The 13965-nt window shown below is 36.8% G+C and overlaps 1 pseudogene; it reads left to right on the top strand.

Annotated features, from left to right (window-relative positions):
- Nucleotides 1-2716: 2716 nt before the first annotated feature.
- Nucleotides 2717-3667, top strand: LOC119507478 (annotated as a pseudogene).
- The last annotated feature ends 10298 nt before the right edge of the window (nucleotides 3668-13965 follow it).

Below are 13965 nucleotides of genomic sequence, written 5' to 3'. Positions count from 1 at the left end.
ATAAAGAGTCAGACAGCATCACCAATGCCAGGAGTCCCTTACCCTTCCCTTATTGCCCCCTCCCCCGTATGCACTTAGCTTTGGTATATTGCTTTTGTTATATTAAAGGAAGTATAATACAATGTTTCTGTAAATTATAATCTCTAGTTTGCATTAACTATATTTTCCCCCCATCCAACCCTATTTTTAACACCTTGCAATGTTGGCATTCATTTGTTCTACCTCATGTAAAAACATATTTGTACCTTTTACTACAATCATTGAGCACCCTAGGTTTCCCTGAGTTACACAGTCCCAGTCTTTATCCTTCGTCTTTTGTTCTGGTGTCCCACATGGTCCTAACCTTCCTCTTTCAACCATACTCACAGTCATCTTTGTTCAATGTACTTATGTTGCTGTGCTACTATCTCCCAAAATTCTTTTCCAAACCTCTCACTCCTGTCTTTTCCTTTCTGTCTGCAGTGCTTCCTTTAGTATTTCCTGTAGAGCAGGTATCTTGTTCACAAACTCTGTCATTGTCTGTTTGCCTGAGAATATTTTAAGCTCTCCCTCATATTTGAAGGCCAGCTTTCCTGGATATAGGATTCTTAGTTGGTCATTTTTCTCTTTCAGTATCTTAAATATATCACCCACTTCCTTCTTGCCTCCATGGTTTCTATTGAGAAATCTGCACATAGTTTTATTAAGCTTTCTTTGTATGTGATGGATCACTTTTCTCTTGCTGCTTTCAGGATTCTCTCTTTATCTTTGATAATGTGATTATTAAGTGTCTTGGTGTAGGCCTATTCAGATCTATTCTGTTTGGGGTATGCTGTGCTTCTTGGATCCATGATTTTATGTCTTTCTTAAGAGATGGGAAATTTTTATTGATTATTTCCTTTATTAATGCTTCTGCCCCTTTTCCCTATTCTTCTCCTTCTGGACCACCAATGACATGTACATTCTTGCTTTTTGTTTTGTCCTTAAGTTCCTGGAGGCATTGCTCATAACTTTCCATTCTTTTCTCTAGCTGTTCTTTTATGTGTAGGCTTTCAGGTGACTTGTTCTCCAGTTCCTGAGTGTTTTCTTCTGTCTCTTGAGATCTGCTGTTGTATGTTTCCAGTGTGTCTTTCATCTCTTGTGTTGTGCCTTTCATTTCCCTAGATTCTGCCAGTTGGTTTTATGAACTTTCAGTTTCTACCTTATGTATGCCCAGTATTTTTATTATGTTTCATCTCTTTCACCATATCTTCCTTAAACTTTTTGAATTGACTTATTAGTTGTTTCAATTCCTGTATCTCAGTTGAAGTGTAAGTTTGTTCCTTTGACTGGGCGATAACTTTGTTTTTCTTAGTGTACATTGTAGTTTTCTGTTGTCTAGGCATGGTTTCCTTGGTTACCCCAATCAGGTTTTCCCAGACAAGAACAGGCTCAGGTCCCAGAAGGAAGAAATATTCAGTATCCGGTTTCCCTGAGGCTGTGTCTTAGAAAATTGGTGCACCCTGTGATGCCTCAGGTCACTGTGCTTTTCTGCCCAGAAGGTAGTCCCTGTCAGCCTGTAACTCCAGATTGGTGTAAGGAGGTGTGGCCTGTGGCTATTTTCCCCCAGGCTCTGGGGTCTGGTTCTGAATGGAAGGCAGGTAGTAGAGCTGGGCCTCACCCCTTTCCTCTTAGGGAAGATAGACCCCCTAGGGAGAGGTCATTAGCATTTCAGTGGTCTCTCTCTACCTGTGCTATCTCCACCCTTGTCTGAGTCAGAGTGCTGGGAACTGAAAATGGCTGAGGCTTTCTCCACTGAGCTGAAACAGAGACAGAAAGACTCCTTCAGGGCCAGTCTGTGGCCACCCTCTGGCTTTCCAAGGTCAATCATCTCCCAAAGCCTCTGTCTGCTTGTTCAGGATTTGTAGTTCGTAACAAGCAGTCCACACTTGTTAATTAAAACCCCAGTTAGAGCTCAGCTGAGCTATGTTTGTTTGCTGGGAGAGAGCTTCTCTCTAGCACCACAAGGCTTTGAAGCTTGGGCCATAGGGGGAGAGGACTACTGGCTTGGGTCCTCAGTTTTTACTTACAGATTTTATGCTGAGAGCTCAGGCATCTGCCCCAATTCAGGTTGGTGTATGATGAGTGGATGGTCACATTTGTCCCCCTGCAGTTATTCCAGATTATTTACTAGTCGTTCCTGGTTGTTTATTACTTATTCCAGGGGGGCTACGTAGCTTCCACTTCTCTCTATGCTGCCTTACAATTATTAAAATGAAAAGAAAAGAAAAGAAAAAAAAAAAAAACACAACAAACTCTGAACCTGGAAAGAATAAGGTAGACTGGCTAGAAATCTTAGTACTTCGGGAACATTTAACAGTGTTTTCTGGATTTTCTTTTTATCTCCCATATATCTCAGACTGTGTGCCAGAGAGAGGTATGCAACCATGAACCACCAATAGGTATAGACAAACAAACAAACAAGAAAAGCCTGCCATCATGGCTAATGACAAACAACAACCATATATATTTTTTTTAATTAATAACTTGGGTCTTTTGAAAACAAGGGACTTTTTTTTTTAATCAAAAGACACCATCAAGAAAGTAAAGTGACAAGCCACAGACAGGGAGAAAATATTATATATGTGTTGAACAAAGAACTCTTACCCAAAATGTATAAAAACACCTACAATCGGCCAATTGTTGACCTCCGCAGTCCCAGGTTGGCGCACACTCTCTCTCTCTCCTCAGCTCCGGGATGATCGGCCAGAAGACCCTCTACTCTTTCTTCTCCCCGAACTTCACTAGGAAGTGACACGCCTGCAGCCCGGAGCCGATTGACCCGGGCAACGGCGCGGTGGCAGCGGGGGCTGTGTCTGAGGATACCGGGGATGCAGCGGCCAGTCCCGCCAAGAAGGCCCGGACAGGGCAGAGCGAGTCCGGCACGCTGCCCTCCTCGCCGTGGAGTCCCGAGCAGTTGGTTCCGATCCAGAGGAACAAGGCCGCGGCCCTGCTGAGACTCGCAGCTCACAACGTGCCGGTGGGTTTTGGTGAGAGTTGGAAGAAGCAACTCAATGGCGAGTTCGGGAAACCTTGTTTTATAAAGCTGATGGGATTTGTTGCAGAAGAAAGAAAAAATTACACTGTTTATCCAGCCCCACACCAAGTCTTCACGTGGACCCAGATGTGTCACATAAAAGATGTGAAGGTTGTCATCCTTGGACAGGATCCATATCATGGACCCAATCAAGCTCATGGGCTCTGCTTTAGTGTTCAAAGACCTGTTCCACTTCCACCCAGTTTGGAAAACATTTATAAAGAGCTGTCAACAGACATAGATGGTTTAATTCATCCTGGTCGTGGAGATTTATCTGGGTGGGCCAAACAAGGTGTTCTCCTACTAAATGCTGTCCTCATTGTTTGGGTGCATCAAGCCAATTCTCACAAGGAGAAAGGTTGGGAGCAGTTTACTGACGCAGCTGTGTTCTGGTTGAACGAGAACTTGAATGGCCTTGTCTTCTTACTCTGGGGTTCTTATGCTCAGAGAAAGGGCAGTGCCATTGATAGGAAGCACCACCATGTGCTGCAGACAGCTCATCCTTCCCTGTTGTCTGTGTACAGAGGATTCTTTGGATGTAGACATTTTTCTAAAATCAATGAACTGCTGCAGAAGTCTGGCAAGAAGCTCATCAACTGGAAGGAGCTGTGATCCTGAACAAAGGGATGGTCTCCATCGATGTGTTTTGAGAAGTGGCTTTTGAAGAATTTTGTCAGTTGTGACATTGAATTGAAAAAATAATTTCCCTAGTAATTGTTAAGTAGGCTCACTCACTGTCCAAGGGGAAACTGCTCTAATAGCACAACCGTGAACCAGGCTGCCTGGGAAGGGCAGCTCTAATCCAGCCTGAAACAGCAATGACCCCAGGACTGTTGATCTTTCTTTGCAGTGTGGCTTTGGCCTAAAACTTGCTGCCAGTGAAACTTCTGCAAAGCCAAGTACTGGGTTAAATACTCCTCTTTCAGCCCTCCTCACCCCTCTTTCCTTTAGGGTCAAGGAGGGAGAATATGCACCTTTTTGGTACAGCCAACAGTTTGGTTCCGGCTGCTACTTATTTTTACCCGGTAGATGAGGCTATAGGTTTATAAGGCATTTGGTATTATTTAGAAAGACCCCCTGTGCCCAGCCCTGCCTTAAATTCTCAGCTGAGTACACTGCCCCACTGAATTTTTTTTTTTTTTTTTTTTTTTTTTTTTTTTTTTTTTTTTTTTTTAGGGCTTTTCTCCTATGTTTATAGCAAGTTAGGGTTTTTAAGGCAGCATAGATTGCCAAATGCTGTTTTTATACACTGAAATCAGTTTGGGACTTTATTTGCAGTACTGAAGACTTACTTTTTTCAAGAATATTTATGTTTTTATCCTTTGTTTGAGACAATCTTTATTAGGTGTGCATCTCCATCCTTGATCTTGTTAGAAATGCTGTTTTGCTGTTAACTGGGTTAAAGAGCTAACCCTGCATGAGTTTGGTAATTAAAGATTGTTGATGTTTCAAAAAAAAAAAAAATACCTACAATCAATAAGAAAGAGGCAACCCAATAAATGGGACAAAAATTTGAACATGTATTTCTCAAAAGGAGGATTATACTTGACCAGTATTTTATGTGACATTTTCAACATCATTATTTATGATAAAATTATAAATTAAAACCACAGTGTGATGCTACAGAGTGGCTACAGTGAAATTAATTGACAATAACAAATATTGACATAGATTTGCTGCACTTGGACCTCCTGTTCATTGCTTGTGGAAGTGGAACTTTTCATTTTGAAAACATTTTGGCCATGTCAACTGAACTCAACCATAGACCTACAGTATTAACCATCATTTCTTATTCTAGTTACATACCCCTGGTAAATAGACACATATATCCATGAAAAATATGTTCAAGAGTGTTCTTATCAGCTTTATTTTTAATAGTCTCAAACTGAAGACAATCCAAATATTCATTGATATGAGAATTATTTCATAAATTGTGATATATTCCTAAAATGGAATAGCATACAAGAGCAGCAATAATGACAAAAAACACCCTACTGATACACCCAACATGTGTGATTCTCACAGAAGTGCAGCCACAAATGAGAATAATTTACTGACTGATTCCATTTATATGAAACTCAGCAATTAACAAAACTGCTGCATGATCATAGATATTAAAATAGCTGTTACCTTTGGGAGAAGTGCTGACTGAGAAGGGGCCTGTAGACTCCTCCAGGTCTGCCAGAAGTGTTTTATATCTTGAACTGAATCATGATTACACAAGTGTTTATGTATTTAAAGTTAGTTGAGTTTACAGTTAACATTTTGCACCTTCCTAAATGTAAGGTATACCTCAACATTACAAAAAATGGAAACAGGAAATATAAAAGTGCTTTAATTAACAAACGGAAATCAGGAAAAAGTGATATACATATAAAGCACATAAATAAATTTAGGTGACTTTGATCAGCTCTTTAATTAATTACATTATACATTTAGATGGTTTAGTTCAAATCAGATTGAAAATCTAATCTGTCTAACATTCTATAGGGTACTGGATATATTAAATAATGAACACTTCTAAAGTTTATTTAATTTATAACAATGCATTGCACATTTTGTTGTACTCTGATTCAACTTTACTATAAAGGTGACATTTGAGCATGTGGAGTCCAAGAAATTGTTGGTTGTAGATAGTTGAGTTTAATTGTTAATTCAACAAATTAATGTAGTAATCTCTGTCTTATATTTTGATGTGGATTTTAAAGAACTCAGAATTATCTATGATTTTTTTTTGTTATATATATATATTTTATATTTAAAGAATTTGTTTCATTTTGAAATAATCACAAACTTACAGAAAGGTTGCAAGAACAGTAGAGAACACTCCCCCGCCCAAAACCATTTGATAGTAAATTGCCAATCTGGTGCCCCAACTCTCCTGCATCCTTCAGTGTGCATTTCCTAGAAAGAAAATTTTCCTACATAACCACAGTACAACAATCAAAACCAGGAAATTAACATTGCTGCATTGCTACCATGCAATCCTCAAGTTTCAACAATTGTCCTAATGTCTTTTTTTTAGGGTTTTATTATGTCTTCATTATGGCTACTGCTTAGAATTTGACTCAGTGTACATACAAATGTATATAATACAAAATATATTAGCTGTTTCAGTTCTAGTGTTTTCCCAAGAGGGAGTCTCGAGGGTGCATATGTCTTATGTATTTTGGGGCATGTTGTTTATAGACTTACACCAAGTGGGTTGAATGCTGCTAATTATTTTAGGTCACTGCTAGCTCTGGAAGCTGCAATTGTGTGTGTGTGTTTCATGAGTACATGCACAATCCAATGGATCCTCTCTGTAATTTTATGTCTTTTATAAAAGATGGGAAATTTTCATTGATTATTTCCTCTATTATTGGTTCTGCCCCTTTTCCCTTCTGTTCTCTTTCTGGGACACCCACGACACATACATTCATGCACTTCATGTTGTCAGTCAGTTCCCTGAGACGTTGCTCATATTTTTCCATTCTTTTCACTAGCTGTTCTTTTGTGTGTAGGATTTCAGGTGTCTTGTTCTCCAGTACCTGAGTGTTTTCTTCTGCCTCTTGAGGTCTGCTGTTGTATGTCTCCATTGTGTTTTTCATCTGTTGTGTTGTGCCTTTCATTTTCCTAGATTCTGCCAGTTGTTTTTTCAAACTTTCAATTTCTACCTTATGTTTGCCCAAGGTTTTCTTTATAGCCCTCATCTCTTTTGCCAAATCTTCCCTAAACTTGTTGATTTGGTTTTTTATTAGATTTAGAATATTTCTTTGAAAATCTTGAATTGATTGTTTCATTAAAGTCAAACAATATCTCCACTGTATCTTCATTGAGGTGTAAGTTTGCTCCTTTGACTGGACTATATCTTTGTTTTTCCTAATGTAGATTGCAGTTTTCTGTTGTCTAGGCATCTCCTTTCTTTGGTTACCCCAATCACATTTTCCCAGGCAACAATGGGTTCAGATCTCAGAATGGGGTTATATTCAGTTTCAAGTCTCCCTGTGGGTGTGTTTTAGAGATTGACAGACTTTCCTATGCGGTCTCTAGCTGCTGTGCTTTTCCTAAACTGCCCAGCAAGTGGTGCCTGTCAGTCTGTCGCTCCCAACTGTTGTAAGGAGGTGTGGCCCTTTAGTTTCTGTTTTGTCTGTTTCCCCCAGGCTCTGAGGTCTGGTTCTGAAGGGAAGACTGGCAGTAGAGCTGGGCCCCACTTCCTTCCTCTTAGGGAAGATACACTCCTTAGGGTGTTTTCTTCTGCATTTGAAGAGTTCCTTTGTCTCTCTGACTCTGTTATCTCTACCCTGTCTGGGTCAGAGTGCTGTGAACTGAAAGTGGCTGATGTTCTCTCCACTAAGCCCCTCAGGTTGAGAGGGAGAAAAAGGGAAAGAAAGCTCCTCTTTCAGAGCCAGTGCATGGTCCCCCCAGTTTCATTCATTGGCCAGAGGCAACACCCGGTCTTCTGGGCTCCCCCTCCCAGGACAGATGACTCCTCTGGTTCTTTAAGGTCAGTCATCACTAAAAGCCTCTGCCTGCTTGTTATTTTTGTAGCTTGTATTCAGCAGTCCACATTTGTCAATTAAAACCCCAGTTGGAGTTGGGCCGAGCTACAATCGCTTGCTCAGAGAGTGCTGCTTTGTCCCACAGCGAGGTTATGTAGCTCAGCCTGCCATGGTGGAGAGGGGCTCCCAGCGCAGTTCTGCAACTTTTGCTTACAGATTTTATGCTGTGATCTCAGGCATGCCTCCCAATCCAGGTTGGTGTACATTGCGTGGACAGTCACAGTTGTCTCCTAGAAGTTATTCCAAATTATTTACTAGTTGTTCCTGGTTTTTCATTAGTTGCTCCAGTGGACTAATTAAATTCCACTCCTCTCTATGCCACCATCTTGCCCCCTCTGTCCTTATGTTATATTTTTTACCATGAACTTTTCCTTTATGTATTAGGACCTTCTATTTACAAGGTATTTTCTAAACTTATAAAACTATTGCTCTTTAATATGACTGACATGCCAATCTGTGTTTATTATAAAATTATACACTATCAAGCTTTTGTCCCCAAACAGTTTTTTAACAAGAACTTGTCATTAAAGGATATGCTTTAATCCTAGAAAATACAATTGAATGAAAAGTAAAAATAAATGATATAATGTCATACGTCTCTCTAGTAAAATATTTATTTATGAAGGAAAAATTTCAAATTTTGTACCATGACATAGTTCTGTTTCTAATTGCATCAAATTGACAATAGAAAGAAAGATAGGAAGAAAGATGATAAAGATGCATGGATAGATAGATAGATAGATAGATAGATAGATAGATAGATAGATAGATAGACAGATAGAAAGAAACACTTATACCCAAAGACAAAAAATGTACAACAGTTTTCTTATAGAAATATAAAACATTTTGCAGCATGGTGTTTTATTAGCTACTCTGTTGGATAACATATTTTTATCCAAACCTAAAGTCATAACTTAGTGATTTATTTCATAAACCTTTGTAAGATACTACTTTTCAGATTGGAAGTCCTTTGTCTCCTTCAATGGCAATTAGTCATTCACAGAGGAACACCCAGATATTCTTCATGAGTTATGACTCATAAAGCAGCACATCAGCATTTTCCCCTGCAGTATCCTAAGGGTTATCTGCTATCGACCACTTCATCAGATTATCTCACCTATTTTTGCTTTCTATGATTGCCATTTTACATTCCATGTTTCCAACTATGTTACCTGAAATATATGAAACAACTTTGTATACTTTGTTCATGGTTTATTTTACAAAATTTTCCTAATATCTTTTCCTCTACCCCATGTAGATTTCATAATAAATGTTTACATGAGCAGAACTGAATCTTGAATTTATGATTTGTGGTAATTTTTCTACATGACTATAATATTTTAGAAGGCTAATTTTTTTGTACATTTTTTACCTCATTACTCTTTCCATCATATAATATACATTTTGCTTATTTATTTAGCTTATTGTTTTTTATACCTCCTCCAACAAAAATGAAAAGTTCATATGTGCAAGGGAACTTGTACTGCATTTTTTCCCAAGTACCTAGAATGTAGTAGGCTCTCAAAAAGTATTTATTGTCTCTTAAAAATGGATGGACATAAATCATATCCACAGGCAATTTTTTGGTCTACAGAAAAGCACTTATATAAAATTACTGCTTTGAAGAACTACTCAAAATTACAGAATAGCTTCCACCTATATGTTAATCTCATTCACTTACCCCTGTAAGTAATTATTTATGTATTTATCATGGGTAATTCAATATATTTCTGCATTTAGGCAAGATACAGTCCTCTACATGGAGTATTTTCATCTTTTGAATAATATTTAAAGCTTTAAATAGTTAATCTAGGTAATAGTACCAATTTTAATATCTAGGTACTAGTGGTAAACAAATTCCAAAACTCTTCATAAAAACAGAACTTAGACAAGATTGTGCACTAACTACCTAGTTAATACTTTCCAGTCTTTTATTTTTTCTTCATTTTATACTCCACTCAGATCATCTTGAAACCTGAAGTGTTTTCTTCAGTTGAAGAAAGTTATTGCAATAGTGAAAATTGAAATAGCATACACACAGCACAGACAAGAGTCAAAATAGATACACCTACACATAAAGAATGTGATCCCATAGCTAACATAGTAATTAGAATAAAAAGACATGCATATGCCCAAGTGTATATATTTGTACACAGGTAGGTGGTTGGTTTGGGGTTAATTTATTTATAGACATTTCAATAAGCAGAAAATCAGCTCAACTATTTTGACAAGGTTGAAATAGAGTGTTCTGAATGAGTAAAACAATCAAATTAGTTGATTCTATCAAGGGTAAAATTGAAAAATTGATTGAATGCTTGTATTAAAATGACCTATGCTTGATTATGCCCTCTTGGAGATACAGCCTTTGACAAATGAAATGGTTTAAAACATTAATAATGTTGAGAAACAGGGCAAAGGATTCTGTGAACATTCAAACATCAGTGTAAGATTGAGGTATGCCAGCAAACATCAAGTTTGTTCAGACAATTCTTTGTTTCAGCACAACATACTGTCTTTTAATCAGTCCTGAAACCAAACTGCACACGTCAAGGTCACACTGAGTGATTGCAATGCCTTCATGTGAAAACAAGCTGAGATTCATTGAAATCACAGAGGATAGGGAACCCCACAGGTCTTTTGGACATTGATTAAAGGTGGAAATTTTATGAAAGCCCAAGGGAGGTAGAAAAAATCCAATTTGCCCCTAGTATAATTGGGAATTGTAGCCAAAATTGAATGGCCAATATGAATTCTTGGTTGCCTAAATTAGATCTGACCAGATCTTTTTTTTTTTTTTTTTTTTTTTTTTTTCCCTCAGAAGGATGTCCCCAGACAACCTGCATGAGAATAACTTGGGTGCTCATTTTAAATGCACACTAATGGACACCAACCAAATCTCATCGGCTCAGAGTTTCTACAGGGGCCTGAGGATCTACTTCTAGACAAACATTTGAGGTAAGTCATATGCACACTGCAATTCAAGAATCATTGTACTAAACTAAAAAGTCTTTGAGAATAGCCAATGAGATGTTTCGGGGGTGTGTGTGTGTGCACCCAATATATTGTTACTTAACAGAAAATATTTCAAACATATTTTTGAGGAAATTGTGTCATCCTTTATTATAAACTTAGATTCTAAGAATTGTGCTTTTCATATAGCAGGCAGGAAATGGATAGTATCTACCATTAAAAAATGAGCCATGTTGGATGAGATCCATTTTTATCTGACTTTTCCTTGATGGCAGTCCTAGTCTTCCTAGCTAACAGGAAATAGAGCTCAGATAGAAAGCAACAGTGTTGCTGGGTTGGAGAGATAGAAGTCAAATCTCAGTGATTCCAGAACACCTGGGGGTTGAGGGGAAATCCCAAAATGGATAGAGTCACAAAAAGCCTTTTCCAGAAATGCTCATTCAAGAATTATTGAACTAAATTAGGGTAAGAATTCAGGATACCCAGTGGAAATGAAAGGAAGGTTGAAAGAGATGAATATAAATTTCTGTGCTGTGCTGGAAGGTAGAGCTAGGTAACCACTTTTGACTTTTCATTTAAACCCTGGATTTACCAGTTCTAGGCCCGTAACTAAAGAATTCATCTTAGACCTAAAGGAAAAACCACAATAACCATACCCAAATAAAAACTAAAATCAAGGAATCACAATATCAAGTTATTTCACCAGTAATTTAATTGCCTACTGGAGGAAAACCCAAAAATCTTCAAAAGATAATACTGTCTATAGCCTCTACAACAAAAAAATACACAATATCAAGTGTAGAATAAAAAGGTACTAGACATGTGAAGAAGCAGGAAAATATGACCTACAGTCAAGAAATATATTAATGAATAAGAAAAAGACTTCCAGACAATCTGTTGTTGGAAATAGCAGAGAGAAGGACTTTACAATAATTGAAAAGTATGCTAAAATATCTATAAGTAAAGATGGATATAATGGGTGTAGAGATTAATATTTTCAGAATATATGTGAATGCTCTATGAAAGAACCACATAAAACCCTTAAAACTGAAAGAAATTCCATGAAATTAAAATCTCATTATAAGGCATTTACAGTTGACTGGATCATGTGAAAGAATGTATCAGTGAATTTGAAGACAGAAAGTCAATAGAAATTTTACAAACTGAAATGTAAAAATGAAAATGTTTGAAAACAATGAACAGAGCCTTGGTGGAATGCAGAGAGTATCTAGGTATCTGGCATACACGGAAACTGAAACAACAGAAGTCAAGGAGAAAGAAAACAGGGCAGGAGAAGTATTTGAAGAAATATTGGATGTAAACCCTGCTTACTTGATTAAAAACATAATATTGCTATTTAATTAGACATAGAATTTGTTAGTCTTCAAGTTTATACTGGAATGCATTCTATAACACCTTAAGTGAAAACTGACATAAATAAATAGTTTATTAAATCCCACAATTGCATCTAGACTTGACACCTGGAGTCAATACCTGGGCACATCTTTGCTTCATACCCTGAATTTTTTTGCACTGGCTAACATTATATTGTATATGAGTCTGTGTGTGATGCATATTTATATTTGAATATGTATGTGTAATAGTTTTACAGCCCTAAATTGTAATTTACATCTTTTTCTGAAAAACAGTATTAGTCCCAGTTGCCCCTTTGAAAGAATGCATATCACCACATTTCATATAATTACATATTAGAGTTTGAAGAATGGTGAAAGGAAGAATATATGTCTTTGGCTTATTGAGATAGGATATGGAGTTTGAACATTAAAGATACTTGAACTTACCAATATGCCAACCTCATTAAGAATAATGTGTCCATTAAATTAAAAAGATTACATACTGAAAATATTGGCTACATTATTTATTATCTTTTGGTTTATGCTATTCATCTCATGTCATGACATAGCTATATGAAAGTGCTGACATTGCAATTTAGGCACTTATTTAGATTATAAATCCTTCCTTATTTTATTAATTACATGATGTACTTCATTATAATATGGGCTTGAAAAATCTCATGTTTAAAATAACATATAAATGGAATGTGTTGTTGAAGAAATATGAAAATTACTTTTAAGTTATTTTACCCATCATGAGATGCATTATAGATCCTGTCATAGTCTAAGTAAATTTTTGAAGATCCTTTTATCTGGTATTACATGCAGTCTGTTTATAGTCCCTGCAATCACAATCATGGCTTCATGGACCAGCAATGAATGTCTGACCCAAGGACAGCTGTCTCTAGTTATCTAACTGGGTAAGAATTGCCCCAATCCAAGACCTTCCAGTTCCTTTAGTTCTGCTGAACACTCAGTGTCTACTTGGGAGAGAAGATTCTCATTCAGGACATCTTATCTCAAGACCTGGAATGTCAGTTAGTTGGAACTGCTAGATCAAAAGAGGCAGACAGAGAAGAATTGAGTGGATCACTAGAATCAGATGACTCAAACATCTATTTATTAGTCTCATCAAATATTGTGGCAATTATTGAGTCATAGGAATTCAGTTATGTTATTGTTGCTTAGAGAATATTGGAATAGCTATTTTTTTTTCTTTCTTATGTCATTTCATATTGTGTATATATCTGTCCCTTAACAATTCAGGTTAAATTACACCAGGCATATAAACAAAATACAGAAGAAGTTTCTCTAAATAACAGGTTGATGATAAATAAAGAAATATCATCATTTACATGGGTATATTCTGAATATTGTAATTGTAAATGAAGAGATTGATTTAATCCATATTTGGAAACTGATATTCTGAGGTCAAATTGGTTGGCCTCAGAAGATATCTGGGAAAATATGTGAAAACATATTTTAGTGTTTTTGAGTAAGGAGAGAAGAAACTACTTACATATAACAAGTTGAATTTTCAATATGTATTGTATGATTAAAATTTGGATTTTATCTGATCTGTTGGCTCCAACAGATTAGAATGGGTATTAAATTCTTCTGGGTTGACTGCTTTAACCATATCCCATGCTAATTAAATTTCACATGCCAAATATACCTTATTGTATGTAGAAGAAAAAATTCAAGGTCTTGGAAATTGGTAAAAACTTTGCATTTGCTTCTTGACTTAAGAGAAAATTTTGTTTTTAATAGGGAGGATTAAAGGTAAACTTCTAGAGCTATGTCTCCCCAGCAAAATAGCAAATTATAAATTCTATATCTTAGGGGTATTAAAGAGTTTACAATAATTACAAATATTAAAAACTTATAAAATGCTGACTCAGAAGATTCACCTTAAGTTCCCAATTTTACAACCAAAGGAGCTTGTCATTAACTGATCTTAGCATGCACACATTCCTAAGTGATATTACCACATAATTCATAAAACCCTGTAAAATGATGGTCTAGAAAACATGACGTGGTAAGT

Source organism: Choloepus didactylus, chromosome 12, assembly GCF_015220235.1.
Source record: "Choloepus didactylus isolate mChoDid1 chromosome 12, mChoDid1.pri, whole genome shotgun sequence".
Lineage (NCBI taxonomy): Eukaryota > Metazoa > Chordata > Mammalia > Pilosa > Megalonychidae > Choloepus > Choloepus didactylus.
This window is presented reverse-complemented; position numbering and strand designations above follow the sequence as displayed.